Source organism: Poeciliopsis prolifica, unplaced genomic scaffold, assembly GCF_027474105.1.
Source record: "Poeciliopsis prolifica strain line A6 unplaced genomic scaffold, Auburn_PproV2 SCAFFOLD004, whole genome shotgun sequence".
NCBI classification, from domain to species: Eukaryota; Metazoa; Chordata; class Actinopteri; order Cyprinodontiformes; family Poeciliidae; genus Poeciliopsis; species Poeciliopsis prolifica.
In genome coordinates, this window is record NW_026562379.1 from 8394833 (window position 1) to 8410680 (window position 15848).

General features: G+C 38.3%; 1 protein-coding gene across 3 annotated transcripts in view; it reads right to left on the reverse strand.

Annotated features, from left to right (window-relative positions):
* b3gat1a (beta-1,3-glucuronyltransferase 1 (glucuronosyltransferase P) a) overlaps positions 1-15581 on the reverse strand; it is a 90710-nt gene extending 75129 nt beyond the window's left edge. For all 3 annotated transcript variants that reach the window (XM_055028903.1, XM_055028901.1, XM_055028904.1), the window contains exon 1: positions 15071-15581. The gene's annotated coding sequence lies outside the window, so the exon portion shown is untranslated. The remainder of the gene's footprint in view (positions 1-15070) is intronic.
* Positions 15582-15848: the final 267 nt, after the last annotated feature.

The window sequence follows — 15848 nt, forward strand, 5'->3', positions numbered from 1 at the left end:
TGTTTATCCTCTTACAGTGATCCTGGTGAGGCGTAAAGGTTTTAATTAGTTAACCACAGCCTTTTTGGAATATCAGCCATTATCTGCCATTACCAAGTCAGCCAATCGGCTGCAGCAGCTCCACAAAGTAAGTCTGCAAGCAAGGCTGACGGTCATCCACATTCTAACTGTGACATGCTTTATCACTAACTGCAGTTCAAAATGCTCTTTCATGCCCATCTGTTTGTTCACAGTTGCCTGCTACACACCACCCTTATCTTGTTTGTCTTTGACGAGAAAAGAGCTTTTCTTAGCAGTGATTGTTCAGCAGTAAGTACTCGGCTTGTCAGATCCCATCACAAGCGTTTGATTTGAGTCGCATCGACCCTGATTGCAGCGCTGGGCAAAGCGGCTCCATTCAGAGAGAAAGAGGACACAGCTCAGTTTTTTTTTTTTCCTGCCAAAACTGCAGCCTTCGGATTTCTTTCACTGGCTCTATGAATATGAGCGTGTCAATACAGTCACTGCAGACAGCTGCATATGCCCCTGTGGCTTGGTTCCTGCCCAACTGAATCGATTCAGGCTCTGTTTATCTCATTAGCTTGTAGCATGTCATAAATCACACAATGACATTTTGTTTCAGGCCTGCAGCCTGCTGTGTAATAAGACTCAAATCCTCCCCTCAATGTGAACATTATTCTGTCTACAGTTTTGCTCAGTGATGATGCAACACTGAGGTGATTGTAACTAAGGGCAGCCTCTTGGCTTACATCCCACTGATGCTTTTTCACCCACTGACTTAATATCCTCAGAGAATGGAAATAGAGGACAGACTTCTGTGGTCTGCACATATTCATAGAGACGCAGAATGAACTCATCAACAAAAACTTTAAAAAGAGCTCATAATCAGTCGAAGAGAAATTATTGAGATGTTAAATTGTGTGATTTGGTTCAGCATTACAAATTTAAGGAAAGCAACCTTTGTATATATATATATATATATATATATATATATATATATATATATATAAAATTCCCTTCTCACCCACCGCGGGTGGTTCTTATCCTCTGAGCTCGGGTCCTCTACCAGAGGCCTGGGAGCTTGAGGGTTCTGCGCAGTATCTTGGCTGTGCCAAGGACTGCACATTTCTGGACTGAGATGTCTGATGTTGTTTCTGGGATCTGTTGTAGCCACTGCTCCAGTTTGGGGGTTACTGCCCCGAGGGCCCCGATGACCACAGGCACCACTGTGGTCTTCACCTTCCAGGCCCTCTCCAGTTCTTCCCTGAGGCCCTGGTATTTCTCCAGTTTCTCGTGCTCCTTTTTCCTGATGTTGCAATCACTTGGTATTGCTACATCTACCACAACAGCTTTCCTCTGTTGTTTATCCACTACGACAATGTCTGGTTGGTTCGCCATTACCATTTTGTCTGTCTGGATCTGGAAGTCCCACAGGATCTTACTCTGGTGTTCTCTACCACCTTTGGGGGTGTTTCCCACTTTGATCTCGGGGTTTCCAGTCCATATTCTGCACAGATGTTTCTGTACACTATGCCTGCCACTTGTTATGTCGCTCCATGTACGCTTTCCCTGCAGTATCTTGCACCCTGCTGTGATGTGCTGGACTGTCTCAGGGGCCTCCTTGCATAACCTACACCTTGGGTCTTGTCTGGTGTGGTAGATGTGGGCCTCTATTGCTCTGGTGTTTAGGGCCTGTTCCTGGGCGGCCAGGATGAGGATGTTGGCCCCATTTTTGAGTCGGTATCCGTAGCCAGTCTTGTTGATAATTTGGCTGAGGGGGTTCAGGCCTATGCAGAACAGTAGCGGGGACAGAGCATCTCCTTGGTATATGCCACATTTGATGGACACTTGTGCAAGTGGTTTGCAGTTGGCTTCAAGGGTGGTTTTCCACAGCTTCATCGAGTTTGCAATGAAGGCTCTCAGAATCCTGTTGATGTTATACATCTCTAGGCATTCAATGATCCAAGTATGCGGCATTGAGTCATAGGCTTTCTTGTAATCGATCCCTGTGTTTGCTTATCTTGGCCGCTATGATGCCTGACATAAGCTTCCAGGTTGTGGAGAGGCAGGTTATTGGTCGGTAGTTGGGTGGGACTGGACCCTTTCTGGATTAGGATTGTCCGCCCTTCAGTCCGCCCTCTCATGGTATGAGGTAGGGAGTAGCTTGAAGGGTCTTGCCTAAGGACCCAGACTGGATTCGGACCCCGCCCTCTCGGGTGATATACTGATGCCTTATGTATTGAGCTATCCAGTCAGCTATAGTCTCTCTCTCTCTCTCTCTCTCTCTCTCTATATATATATATATATATCTATATATATATATATATATATATATATATATATATATATCTATATATATATATAGATATATATATATATATATATATATATATATGCTGTTCTGGTTTTGTTGTTTTGGATCTGTAAATATCCTATGCATCAATATTTAATCTGTTTTTTTTGTATATATCTATATATATAATATATATATATATATATATATATATATATATATATATATATATATATATATATATATATATATATATATATATATAATATATATATATATATATATATATATATAAGGCAAAATAAGGCAAAATAAGAAGAGGTTCACGATCACAGCAGATCAAATTTAAACATCCAGGACAACAGCTGTCTAAAGACTCAATCAGGACCGCTGTGTTCTGCCTAAAGCCCACCATCAAATTCTGCATCTCACAACATGGCTTCACAATGCTAGAGTCCACTTGTGGTTAACCACCCCATCATCATGTTGCACAGACATTCATTACACAGTCTTAGATTCTGAGATGGCATTTTTTTTTCTTTTTCTGACTATCCACTCAACATAATATGGATTAATGAATTGTAACTATTCTAATAATGTATTTGCCCCAGTTCCTCTCCTTTGCAAAATGGAGACAGACATACAGAAGAAAAAACCTCCCAACAGTAGCTCATGGAACAGAAGTGTCAGTGTCTGTCTCATAGAAATCATCTCAAACTGCACCCTTTTTTAAAAGGATACAGTACAGCAGCTCCCTAAAGTCCAGTTTATTTATGTTAAAAGAAGAACAAACTAGATAATATATTTAAAATCAGTTCCCTTATAGGGAAATCACTTACTCCAGTATCATGCAAAATTATCAATGTCCTTTGACCTTTTTTTCTATTTTGTCACATTGTAGCTCTTACCTTTATCTTTTTTTAATTGGAATTTTATGTGATGTTCAAAAAACTATTATCCGTAGGATGATTGTGAAGTTGAATGAAACTAGTTATAAGTTTTCCTAGACTTTCAAACAGCAAGTCTAGTAGCATGTCAAAGTGATGTGGTGTTTTCAGGGTGATGTACAGTATTAGCATTTTATTATGATGTTTTACCCGTCAGCCAAGATGACACCCTCCACAGTTGCCCATGTCACCCATTTCAGAAATTGTCACTGAACCTTTGAGTTTAGGTGAAACCGATGTCTTGTGAAGTTAGCAGTGTTGCTATACACTTATTATTTTTTGTTAATAAATTGGAAATTTGTAACTTTTTTCAATAATCTTCTCCAACAAACCTTCACATAGCACCTTATAGTCAACAGGTACTATAAGGAAATATGGAAAAAGGTTCAAACTATAACACTATTATGAGCTGCTTTTGTTTAGCTCGTTTTGAGACTGCATAATTTATGAAATGAAAAATTAATTATGGGATGAGAAAATGAAAAAATAATGACAATAAAGGCAATATGACCTATTTTGAATCTAGCTTATTCAGAACACTCAGTTGGTGAAGAAACCCTCATGAAATCATTATGGATATGAACAGTCTCAGCTCTTATTCTCTATCTACAAATTTAGAGTTTGTTCACTGTAATTAATTCCTGTATAGTCAAGAAGCTTACCAAATTAATGCTGGTGCAAAACAGGTCAGACTCACAGCTCACTGCTCTTATTAAGCTATTAATTAAAGTCCAACGCAGAGAGGCGGTAAATGAGTGCGCTAGCTGCTCCAGCAGGTCACCTTGTCCTTTAAATGTTTTGACTTTCAGCAAATCGTAAAAAGAAATTGGATTTCTGACAGAAACACACAGCAAATATCATTAAAGAGAGCCGGAGTGTGGCAAAGCAATTTGAAGAAATTTTTTGTAATAAATAAGTTTGACCAAAATTACCATACTTGTTTACCAACAGCATTACCACGAGACACTTTGTGGCTCAGACATGTAACGCTGGGATCAGGAACGAATTGGCACACTCTTTAAATGAAACACCAATAGGAAGAACAAAAACAACAAACTTCAGTAAAAGGGTTGTCATCATTTACTCCAAAGTTTGCTGTTTAGCACCACTTGACGTCTCTGAACTTGTCTCTTCGTGCAGGAACTTCTGCAGGCTTTTGCATCTCACACAGCAGAGTGTGTTTACATTTCTGAGCAGCCTCTCTTTCTAATTTCAGGATTTGACAGGAGATGGATCTTTTGGCGTCACACAATGACCTAATTTAACTGCGTAATGCAATTCAAATAGGTCCTCCTCCCCCCTTTGCTTTGACACATTTCCTTCACTATTTGCACAAACTTGAATGTTGCTGTTCTGGTTTTGTTGTTTTGGATCTGTAAATATCCTATGCATCAATATTTAATCTGTTTTTTTTTGTTTGTTTTTCATACTGTACATAAGTATACACTCTGCATTCAGTCTTAAAAGTCACCAGTGCTATGTATGTGCATAAATATATTTTTTTATGTAAATTGATGTTTATGCATTAAACAAATTAATTCTAAAAAAATAACAAACAAACAAAAAAACCTTTTATTTCTATGTATTTTTGATGGATTTGAGAATCAGCCCCATCTCATCTAGAGAGAAAGTTAAGAACTGCAGCACTACTGCTGGTGTGACATGTGAAAGGCATAATATAATGTTCATAGCTGTGAATAATCGCTTGGTTTATTAGATCTTCAAATCATGAACTGAAGTAAAAAGCAATTGGACAGTAAATGGTCTCATAGTCAGTCATGCCTATAGGTGGTTTTGCCTGAAGTCTTTCCCTGAGCCTCCACACCCATTTTAATGAAATCACAAGCCACACTGCCCAACTTTTTTTTTAAATTTCCTGGCTGCCTTTTAACATTTAATACGGTTTGTAGCAATAAACAGCAGCTCAGTCAAGAGGGATGTGATACACCCAGTTCTATGACCTCAGCTTTAAATGACAACCCATACGAGTTTTCCCGTTCAGCTCAGACATGATTCATGTCGGACAAACATCCTGTTTGTTATTAACTCTGGAGATTAAGATCAGCAGAAAATGAGATTGCTTTTGTTGATGAATTTGCAAGCCTGGCAGCACCATTAGCACTAACAATGGATCCGCAAGATACATCAAGGCTCTGCTTCATGATGAGCAAGTTGTTCGCAGGAGATAGCGCAGCATGTCAGCCTTCGTGCCATACATCGTCAAAACAAAAGCAAAGGATCAGAGGCAGGATCAGAGGCAATACTGGTTAAATATCAAGTTGATCAATGTAATCTATCAGATATGCTTTTCTTTTCAGGGAGGGCAAAAAGTTTTTTCCAAAGTTTTATTAAGTAAGATTATGTTTTTGTTTGCTATCTTTTGTTGTGTTACTGTGTTTAAGTATCTTCTGTGGAATAGACTTAAGGCATTCAGTCTGATTATGCAGAAACAATGGGATAATGCAGAAACTCGATAACAACAAAACTGCTTTTCCACAGCATCAGTCAGTGGAGGCTCATTTAATTTGCAGGAATGACTGAAATAAATGCTCAGTCAACTTTACAATTAGAACATATTAGTGTGTCAAATCAATTCTGCTGTAAAAGACTTATTTCCTTTAAGCTGGCTACAAATCACATGTTCTTGTTCTACACTTAACACACAGCGATAGTTAACCCATATAGTTCAAGTAGAGCTGCATGTAGTTTGCGCTTTCAAAAACATGTGGAGAATGCCTCATTGCAGGTGAGGCATTCTCCACATGATCCATTTAACTGGAGCTCTGAGAAAGACATCAGCATTCTAAGAAATCTAAAGCGCACTGGACCTTAACCTGGTTCGCAACTCCTCAAAACGTATAGTGTTTCCTTACATTTTTTTTTTTTTTTTACTTGAATACAACCAAAATGAGATAAATAATGGCCGTCTTAAGCGTATATGAGAAAATTTTAAATAAAACAAACAATAACCTTTTTTTAACAAGAGAAGAACCTTCTTGAGATCTACAATCTCTTTGTCAAGAAGGACCTGGCAAGATAGCTGCACCATCTCAAATAGTGTTGATAGAATTTACATAACTGTAATAATCAGTATGTCATTATTTTAGCAGCTGCAATGTCTCAAAGAAAGCAACACTATTTTGTTTTAAATTTTAACAGAATTTTATTCACATGAATGGTAACTAATTATGACTTGCTTGTATGTGGTTCTCAATTTCTTTATCAAATTTAACTCAATCTGTCAACATATTTACAATGGGTAGAACCTCTGCCTTGACTGGGTGAGGCCCATAAATTTGTGCATTTGTTCACTGAACAACTCTAGTTAATGTTGCTCTGGCAAGTGGAATAATCTCCCAACCTCTTTATACAGCAGTTCTTACCTCTGCAGAGGTGCACCAACACTTGTTCTCATTAAAGCTGCGGATTTAGGTCAAAATCCTCAAGGATTTTCTCAAGAGTAACTTAGGGAGCTTGTTTGTACCTTAAGACCCCATACTCTGTTTTTTCCTTGATCATCACAGTGTTTCCCTATCTGTCTTTAATTGCAGATGTTACATGTGCATCAAGGTGAATGTTTACCAAACTCAGAAAAGTGCATAAGCTTTGGAAGGTTCACTATCACTGGCATTTATATTTGGCACCTATTGTAAGCAGAGCTACACTAAGAAATCACCTGAGTTGAAATATATTCAATTTGACTGACTGGTAAGGGGACATTCTGAAACTCTGACTCTAACTGGATTATTTTCTTGCCTTTCATCTCTGCCTCAGTGTTAGCTGATACAGCAAAAATTACTCAAAACGTATATTGGGTAACGCATTGAGTTTCACTACCAAAGCTATTATAATGCTGTTTGTCGGAGGTTTGCTCTGTTTCCGCATAGGGGCGGAGCCAGTGTCATGTCAATTACTATTCTGCAGTCAAAACTAACACGCCTGTGGTATTCACCACCACTGTCAGGTCACATTATCTTCACATGGTTAAGGGTGTCAGTAGGTCAATGCTTCTGTCATCATGTGAAATTATCATCTCTTTCTGACACCTTCTGTTGTGCAGGACATATTAAACTAAATATGTCCTGCACAACTGGCTCTGACTCTGGCCCCAGAGTCAGATAAATGCAACACCTCCTCCTGCTGGGTTTAACGCAATGCCAAATTGTCCGGACAGATATCAGAGGCAGGGCCTGTTTACTCCTCTTTTCTTTGTCTGTATGAGGCCCATTTTTGGGGGTGAAGCTTGGAATTCAGATAAGAGTTTACATTTGTTGTTTTTGTGCCACGTGAATCTGTCATGTACATGTGATTATCCATACCAAATGCCTCCAGTAGCATCTTCAAGCTTTTTCCTAATCTTCAGCAAGGCCTGAGAAACGCGAGCAAAACAAGCGATTCCACACTGCCAGCTTGTCTGTAAGACACCTCTCTTTCACAATACAGTAGCACTGCCCCAAGAGATCATCGGTTAACCTCAAACACATGTAGGGAGATTATACTAAAAACATTTCATTAAGAAAAAGGGAAGCTATTATAAATCACCCAGAAATATTAGCTGAATATTTCTCATAAGCCTTAGTGTTATAGATGTAAAACAAAATATTGTATTGTTTCATGCATCTACCTGTTTAGGAGCTTATGGGCAGGATATCCAGGATACCAAATACCCAGATTTGTTTATGGACTTCTCTGCTTTTAATACTGTAAACATTAGCACTCTGTTGCATTGCCTCCAGAGCCTACAGATCCACTGAAGTTTGATCTTATCGAATGGTTTTCAAATGGTTTTCCAAGTGCACCGCTCACACACTCTCCCTGGCTCTCTGCTATGCTAAGGCTGGTTCACAACAACATAACCTGCCACAAATGCTCAAACTAGTCTCATCTGTCTCACTGTCACATGTTGACTTTTTGAACAAACGTGAAAAAAGACATCTGTAATAGTTACATATTGTGGTTGTAAGTCAAGTAAAATGGCTTTGAATACAGGGTTCCGACAAGGTTATGTTTTATCCTCCATCCTGTTCTTTGTCCATACTAATAGCCTTACTTTAACAGGGAGCCTTTGTAAATATACTGATGTACCTTCCTAAGAACAAAATATAGGCTTTAATTTGACAGTGATGAGACATAATTGAGGTGGACACCTACTGATTCAGCTTACCTATAGCTGTGCAGCATGTCACCATCTATAAAGTTAACGACCAAACCCAGAGGTCTACATTCTTAGCACCGTTTTCTGCCGTCTTTACAGTCCGACTGGGAGTCTGGACAGTCATTTCGAGAATCTGTCATGATCTTTTTTTTAGTTGTCACTTCTCTTTTGAGTTTTGTGTTTAATTACTGTGCATTGATTCAATTTTTTTTCTGTTATATTTTTAATTTTAAGCTTGTTCTGAACTGGTGGTTCTCTTACTGCTGTTTTCCATCAGTCTAATTACTCTTCTTACTGTGTGGCTAAGGGATTGATTATGCAAAGTGAAGTTCATAGATTTTTATTTTTTTTTTAAACATGCATACTTGTTATGAAATTATATCAGCTCTGCATGCTATGCTACACATAAGCCATGGGGAGATTTTTTTATGAAAGCATTTTTAAAGAACAAAAGTCCAAATCAACATTTGGATGCTTTCTTTAGGTTTTGGTGCAGATTATAATATTTTTATTTAAACTTGTTTAATTCTGCATTATTATGCCAAAACTTGTATTAGTGCTCCCATCTTTGGGCTGAACGGTGGCTACTGCAGTTTAATTTTTCTATTGGTGAGAACAGTACAGCTTGGTTGATATCTGCATTACAGCTCCACTTTCAAGTAGAAAACTGTCTCACTCAAACACATACACATGGCAAGTCAGAAGTTGAAATTATGGCCATTGATCAACAGCGTCTTTCATGTTTGTACAAATATGATTCAGTTGCAATGTGAACCTGGAGTGGAATGAGTCTCTTCTTTGCTATGACTGCAAATGGGGTATACTGCAGGATGACTGGGAAACTGACCACAGTGCTTAAGAAGCAGGAGGGACTCGTGGCAGCATTCGTTTCTCTCTCAGAACTATGGCTGCAGGGCAATTGGTGCTATGTGTTATTGCCAAAATCTCCAATAATATGGAATAAAGTTCCTAGATTTATCACAAGTCACTTAAAAAAAAATAAAAATATTGGTATGTACAGTGACAAATGGCTAAGTCCACAGCTGCATGTAGTCAGACTGAGTAGATATTTTCTGTCAGATGGCCTTCTTGATACAACCTCTCCTGATTATCCCTGGGGAAGGACTGGGATTCAAACCAGTAACCTCTGTGATCACCGGGTATATCCCCAGAGCCACTGCCGTAGAGTGAGAAGTGTGTTGAAGCAACACAGTGAGGGCGAGCTAACATACAATAGGCCAGTTATTTCTTAGTAATATCATTATTTTACACTACCGTTGTTACTCTAAGTAGAATAATATCAAGAAACAACATTAATGATATTCTGCACCATAAACAAGTTAAATTAAAAACTGGTATGTAATACTTGTACGCAAATTAAACTAGTATTTTCACCATGTTTTGCTATAGTGTTTTTCAATTTTGTACAGTAGAGATTTAATGTTCCAATTTGATCTGTGAAGTTGAATGTGCTGGTCTTTATGGGCTCCATTGTTGTTGTTATTGCTGTTGTTTTGTTATTTATTTAAACATTGCACATAAAAAAAAAACATAATTACAAATTCTAAGTGATGTTCTTTTTTGTGAAGCACATCACAAAAAAAGGGGCTTTCAAGTGTACATATCTAGAAGTTAGAGCTTTAGCTAAAGAACATCCTTTGTGCAACTTTAAGGCTTTCTGCTATTTTCCGTCTTAGATAGCATACCTTTCATATACTATAATCCTCACCTTTCAAACTCAATTTCCCATTTACGCGAGCAGCGGTGGCCTGCAGAGCAATCAAATCTGACAATCTTCCAGAAATTGCTGAAACAAGTGAACGCGAATTCAACAGATCCAGCAGTTTGTAGGGAGTTGAGCATCTAATTATCTGATGCTTCTGGTCACTCCAAGCTTCTGTGATGTACCTCAGGCAAACAACTGCTGTCTCTGGAGAGAAAGGAAACTGCTGCAGAGATGGCTGAGAGTCTCTGCCAGCCAGACTGTGTGGAACACAGTTTATTCTAATACCTCTGTAGGACATTAATGAGCCACAATAGTGGCTGTTTTAATGGGCAGCCAGACAGATTTTTAAGAGCCTGATGGTTTGTAATCCAGCAAGGTACTGTTGCACTGCTGCAAGGCTGAAAACATTTGTTCTTAGTAGACATTTTGAAATGATGACTGCTGTATTCTGGCAAAATTAGGCCCAAACCAAGCCATTAAAGCAATCTTTACCTACATTTAGAATTTGTTTGCTTCTTGTATGTACTTTTGCTTCATGTGAAAGTAACCAAATAAGGCTCAATTCTTACAATTCAGAAATGTGAAAAGTATTTTTTTCATCTCCTAGAGTTCAAAACTCGTCCATAAAACATGAAAACTACAGATTTACAGATATTTATGCTTAAATAGGTGGCCAGCATGGAACTAGATGCTGACATTAAAATTATGTGCTCTAACTTTATCTAATTATCATCTTGGTTTGTACTATTTAAACTTAAATATTTCTTATTTTTATTACTTGGTTGGAAATCATACACCATTGGTTATTAATGGGACAGCAATTGTTAGCTTTCAAGGGGGAAAACTAGAAATACATTCTCTGGTGAATCGGACCTTTCAGGCCAGCTTTTACTCTCTTTTTTCATCAGGGATTCTTGACCCTTTTGGTGATTCACTACTTTTTCTTCTTTGGATAAATACCGATTACTGTGAGGAAAAAATGGACACTGCACAAAAGCTGTAGATTTTTATTGTTCTGATCCAGTCATCTAGCCATCAAAAATTGTCCCTTTTCAAACAGTCAATTCTTTGTGCTTCCCTGTTTTCTCCACTTCCCATACATCAGTTTTGATGAAAAACTATTCACCTGCCTTATATATATATCTCACCCACTAACAGGAGCTATGATGTCAACACAATAAGTTTTGTCACTGTACCTGTCAGGGGTTAGTATGCCTTAGTATTGTATTTTATCACTACTTATTCATCTTATGTTTTCATCCTGAATGAAAACAATTTTTCAGGTAATTCTCTCAATTGAGTGAATCATTTTAATAATCCCTATATGCAGACATTCAGTTGGCAGCCTGTTTAAAACGCAAACATAAAAATATTTTAACTAAATGGGCATAAGCTGCACCTAACTAGGTACTGAACACTCCAACACTTGTCGTATAATGCTTTCTGTCTACTGTGGCCGATAAAAGCCCACCTATTCTTCTAGTCTCTTACATTTGCCCTGCTGGTACAGAGGATGGAGGACTCCACGGCTGAATCTGCAGAGATGCTCAGATACTTTCAAAGAGAAACCTGCACCACACACGAACAGACTTCAAACGGGGATGAATTCAGCCTGGCGAAAAGTATTTTCAGAACCTGTATCTGTGAGTTGTCCGTGTAGGCAGACATGGTTCACTTGCTCCCACATGCTTCTGAAACAACTGCACTGTTGCCGATACCTAGCAAAACCTTTGTTTAGTCTCACCCCTCTGTCCTGTCAGATCTCATACATATCATTACATCAAGAAATAATGTATGAAATGATGACTGCATGGAACATGCTGAAGGAAAATCCTCCACCTGAATTCACAAACAAGTTCACCTATACAAAGAAATAATGACAGCTACTATTATCCACTCACTACTTCTTTCTCAGCATAGTGTGGGTTTTATATATATATATATATATATATATATATATATATATATATATATATATATATATATATATATATATATATATATATATATATATATATATTCGCTTTAATGTCTTTGTATCATGCTGTTTCAATCCATTTAATCCAAAAAAGGTATTGCGGAAATGTGAAACTGCCTCACATTTTTGTCCCTGCGATTAGCTTCAAAGCTTTTGTTATGTACAGTCATATCTTTATTCTCAAAAATGACCAATTAGCTAATTTCTGCATTGTATCATAGTTATAATCAAATTGGACTGTAAGTGATTAAAAATCTTGAAGTCTAAATGAATTATTTCTCCTCTTGTCTCAGATTCTCTCCAGTCGATCTTTGACTGGGCCAATCAGCAAACAGAAAGAGAAGTTGTGAAAGATGAAGTTGATTTTATACGCTGCGTTACAGTTGTAGTCTACCTGTAGTTTTAGCAATGATAGTGGAGGAAGTGAACAAAGTCATTCTGTCCATGTTGGCCACACTTCCAAACATTGAATTAACTTTTCCAGCTGCTTCATTCACATCTATATTTCTTTCCAACAGTGAAGGATGGTTGTTTACAATGCAGGCAATTTCCGGAAAGCTTCTTAGCGTCAAACTGGCACTTTGCACAAATCACGACCAAACTTCTATAGTCCACGCCTCAAGGGAGCAATCGTTTCTCTATAGCTTAGCCCAGACTCTTTCTATTACACAAAGTGTACTACAAGGGGATGGTTTTAGTCAGGCTACATTTGAACTACATTATTAATTAATACATTATTACAAATAGTAAATCCACAAATGAAGTTATCTTAATTTTTATTACATTAAACACATATAATTATGAACTTGTGCATGTGCAGCTGTGTAATGTAGGAGTATCCTTTGTAATTCTGACCTGTCAGCACTCGGCTAGCTCCGCCAGAATAAGGGGTGCAACCTTGAACTGAGAGTGAAAAGACAAGCTGCCCATCTCCATAAAGGAGATCTGTGTCCTTGTTTACATAGCTGGACGAAGCAGAAACAGAATATGTACCCACGGTCAAAGAGTGCAGTGCAGAGCCATGCCAGCACCCATGAGAGAAAGAGCTGGGAACATGAACAGTATTGCAGTGTTGCTGCACTTTGCAGTATGGGCTAAAAAAAACTAAGGCCAGGTGTTGTTTTGTTGTATTAGCTCAGTTGTCTGTGGCTGAATATAAACCATTGCGTCTTGTGCTGTGTTTTTTAGTGTAAATTAATTGGGACATGGCAAAATACATTTTATTAATTCCTCAACATTATATCACAGATATACACTCATCTCTACTTGAATTTCATTGACTGAACATGAAGGATATAATATATTTCTTAAACATTTAGAAAACAAAGCAGATTTTAAATGATGAATTATTCAAAAATGGTTCATATTTTTGAACTGGCTTAATGATTGTATGTTATTCTGAATGTTTGGTGACAAATCTCAACTCATGACTCGTCTATCAAATATACTTGTCAGTCGGTATGAGGATTCTTTGAGCTATCCTTGTGTTTCATTTCTGTAAAACAAGGTGCTGAGCAGAACGACCATAATGTATCAACTCTGGTCTCATTGTTCAAAAGGATTCTTCTTATAGAGAAAGAAAAATATTTCCTTCAAAGCACTTTAAAATAGGACATATTAGTTCACTAATTTAGCTGTAATATAAAACCTGTAGTGTCTGAATTGTAGCTTTCAGGTTTCTATTCAGAGAGCAAATAAGAATGAATTGTCTGGAACATTCACACCTGGGAGATCTTTAGTGTTTTTAAATGGTTCCACTGGTTAAAAAAAAATCTTCCTCACTGTGGAAAAATGAATTTCAAATATTTTTCAACCGTTCTTTCAATACTTGTCAGATGAATTGGGTTAAGATCATTGCTGATGACTTTCCATCCCGGCATTGTACTTACATTTACCTGTCTGCTCCAGATCAACAAATTCCAAAAGCTGCTTTTATGAGACTAGTCTGACTTGCTGAATATCAATCAATCAAGAGCATTTGATAAAAACACCTACCTGCAAATTTCACTCTTAAATACAAACGCTTCAGCATTTTTATGACAGTGTAAACTCCATTGTGTGGTATTTTGTTTTGAAGCATATGAGGACTTAACCTGGCAAAGATCAAATCATTTTGCCCAGATATTTATTATTTCTGGGCTTGAAATAATGTCTACTTATGACAAAATCATTTACACAAACTCTAAATTTAAATATTGCTACTGCTTTCATTTTCACTCCCTCTCTAGGATACATCTCTGATAATCTGCAGGTTTTTCATTATGTACCAAAAGTTCACAGGAGGTTGAAAAGAAATGTTTGTGCACCTCTGTCGCCAAAGAAAACAACTATTTCTTTCATCTCGTCTTTAGTTTTCAGCTAAACTGAATGAAAGCTTCCCCTTTCATAATCCCAGTGCCTGGGTTTTCTATATTATCCGAATGTTGAAAATATCAACTGTGCAACCCACTTTACTATATGCCTCATAATTTATTCATTTCATAACACCTTTCTTCCCTTTTTGGAACACACACCATGGGATTTTCAGTTCATCCATTATGAAATAAAGAGTATTCGTGTTGCATTTATCCGTTGAACTCAGCTGAACTAAATTCTCCGCTGGTCAGTTTGCAGAAAATCGCTCTCTTCCTGTCCTTCTGCCATCTCAGCACCCCTAGATTCTCATCAGGAGGATTATCACCAATTCTTTTTTCATCAGTCTGGTGCTCAACTCAGCTCGCAGAGCCTCTCTGCAACATGCAACACTGCAGCCTGTGTGGATTCTCCCTCACTTCCAATGAGCAAGACGGAGAACAACCCGGGGAGGAGGATGGCAATCTCCCGAACGCAGTTCCTAACCTGATGAGCATGAAAATTGGTTCATTTTTGTCAAGCCCTTGTTCATGCTTTCAAGTGCCTCAGATTTTTATCTGACGGTGGCAGCCGGGGCAGAGCATAACAAGATACGATTGTGTGATATCATGATTTTTACCTCATTCAGAGACTTCAGCTTGAGGCTCGTATTCCAAGCTCCAGAGTCGACTCCGAGTCATCCTAGAAATCCAGTTTTTGTCCCTGCTTTACACCGTCTCTCCCCCCGTTTCTCTTTCTTGCACCCTTGTCAAAAGACAGACAGCCTTCAAAGCATCTCTTTCTTTTACTCTGCCGTGTTAGTAGGAGCTGCCTTCATTCATTGAATGAATTTAAAAAAGCGAAGACAAAGAGATGCCAAGGTCCACGGATTTATTTTCATCCCTCTTTTTCTTCTCTTCTTGAGCTTAAACACACCAGATTGGGCTCATGAGCAGAAACGATGTATGTGTTTCGCCTTCTCCTCTTCTTTCTCCTGCTCTCCCTCCTGCCCTTTTCCTTGCTGATTCTCTTTGAATCTCTTTCTGCTTCACTCTGTCCGGGGCTCACGCAGGAGCAGGCTGCCTTCTCATGATGGCTGAGACGCGTGCAGAGACATCTGAGAATTTGCTTATGGTGGAGGACTAAAGCAGCCGCTTAGCTGAGACTGAGACCACCCTCCCCTCCTCCCCTTCCAGAGATGGGCTTTCTAATGGCATGTACCATTGAAGCTCGGACAGGGTGGGCTGCAGCACTCACAAATGGAGGAGGGGGGGATTGAGAATGCATGAAAAGGGAAAGTTCTTCAAGGAGAATGAGAGGAAGACAGAATAATATCAAGTTAAAGATTGAGAGACAAACGTAAAGGAGTGTGCTTTCTCATTTTCTGTTTAATATTTAGACTTGGTTATGGAGACAGT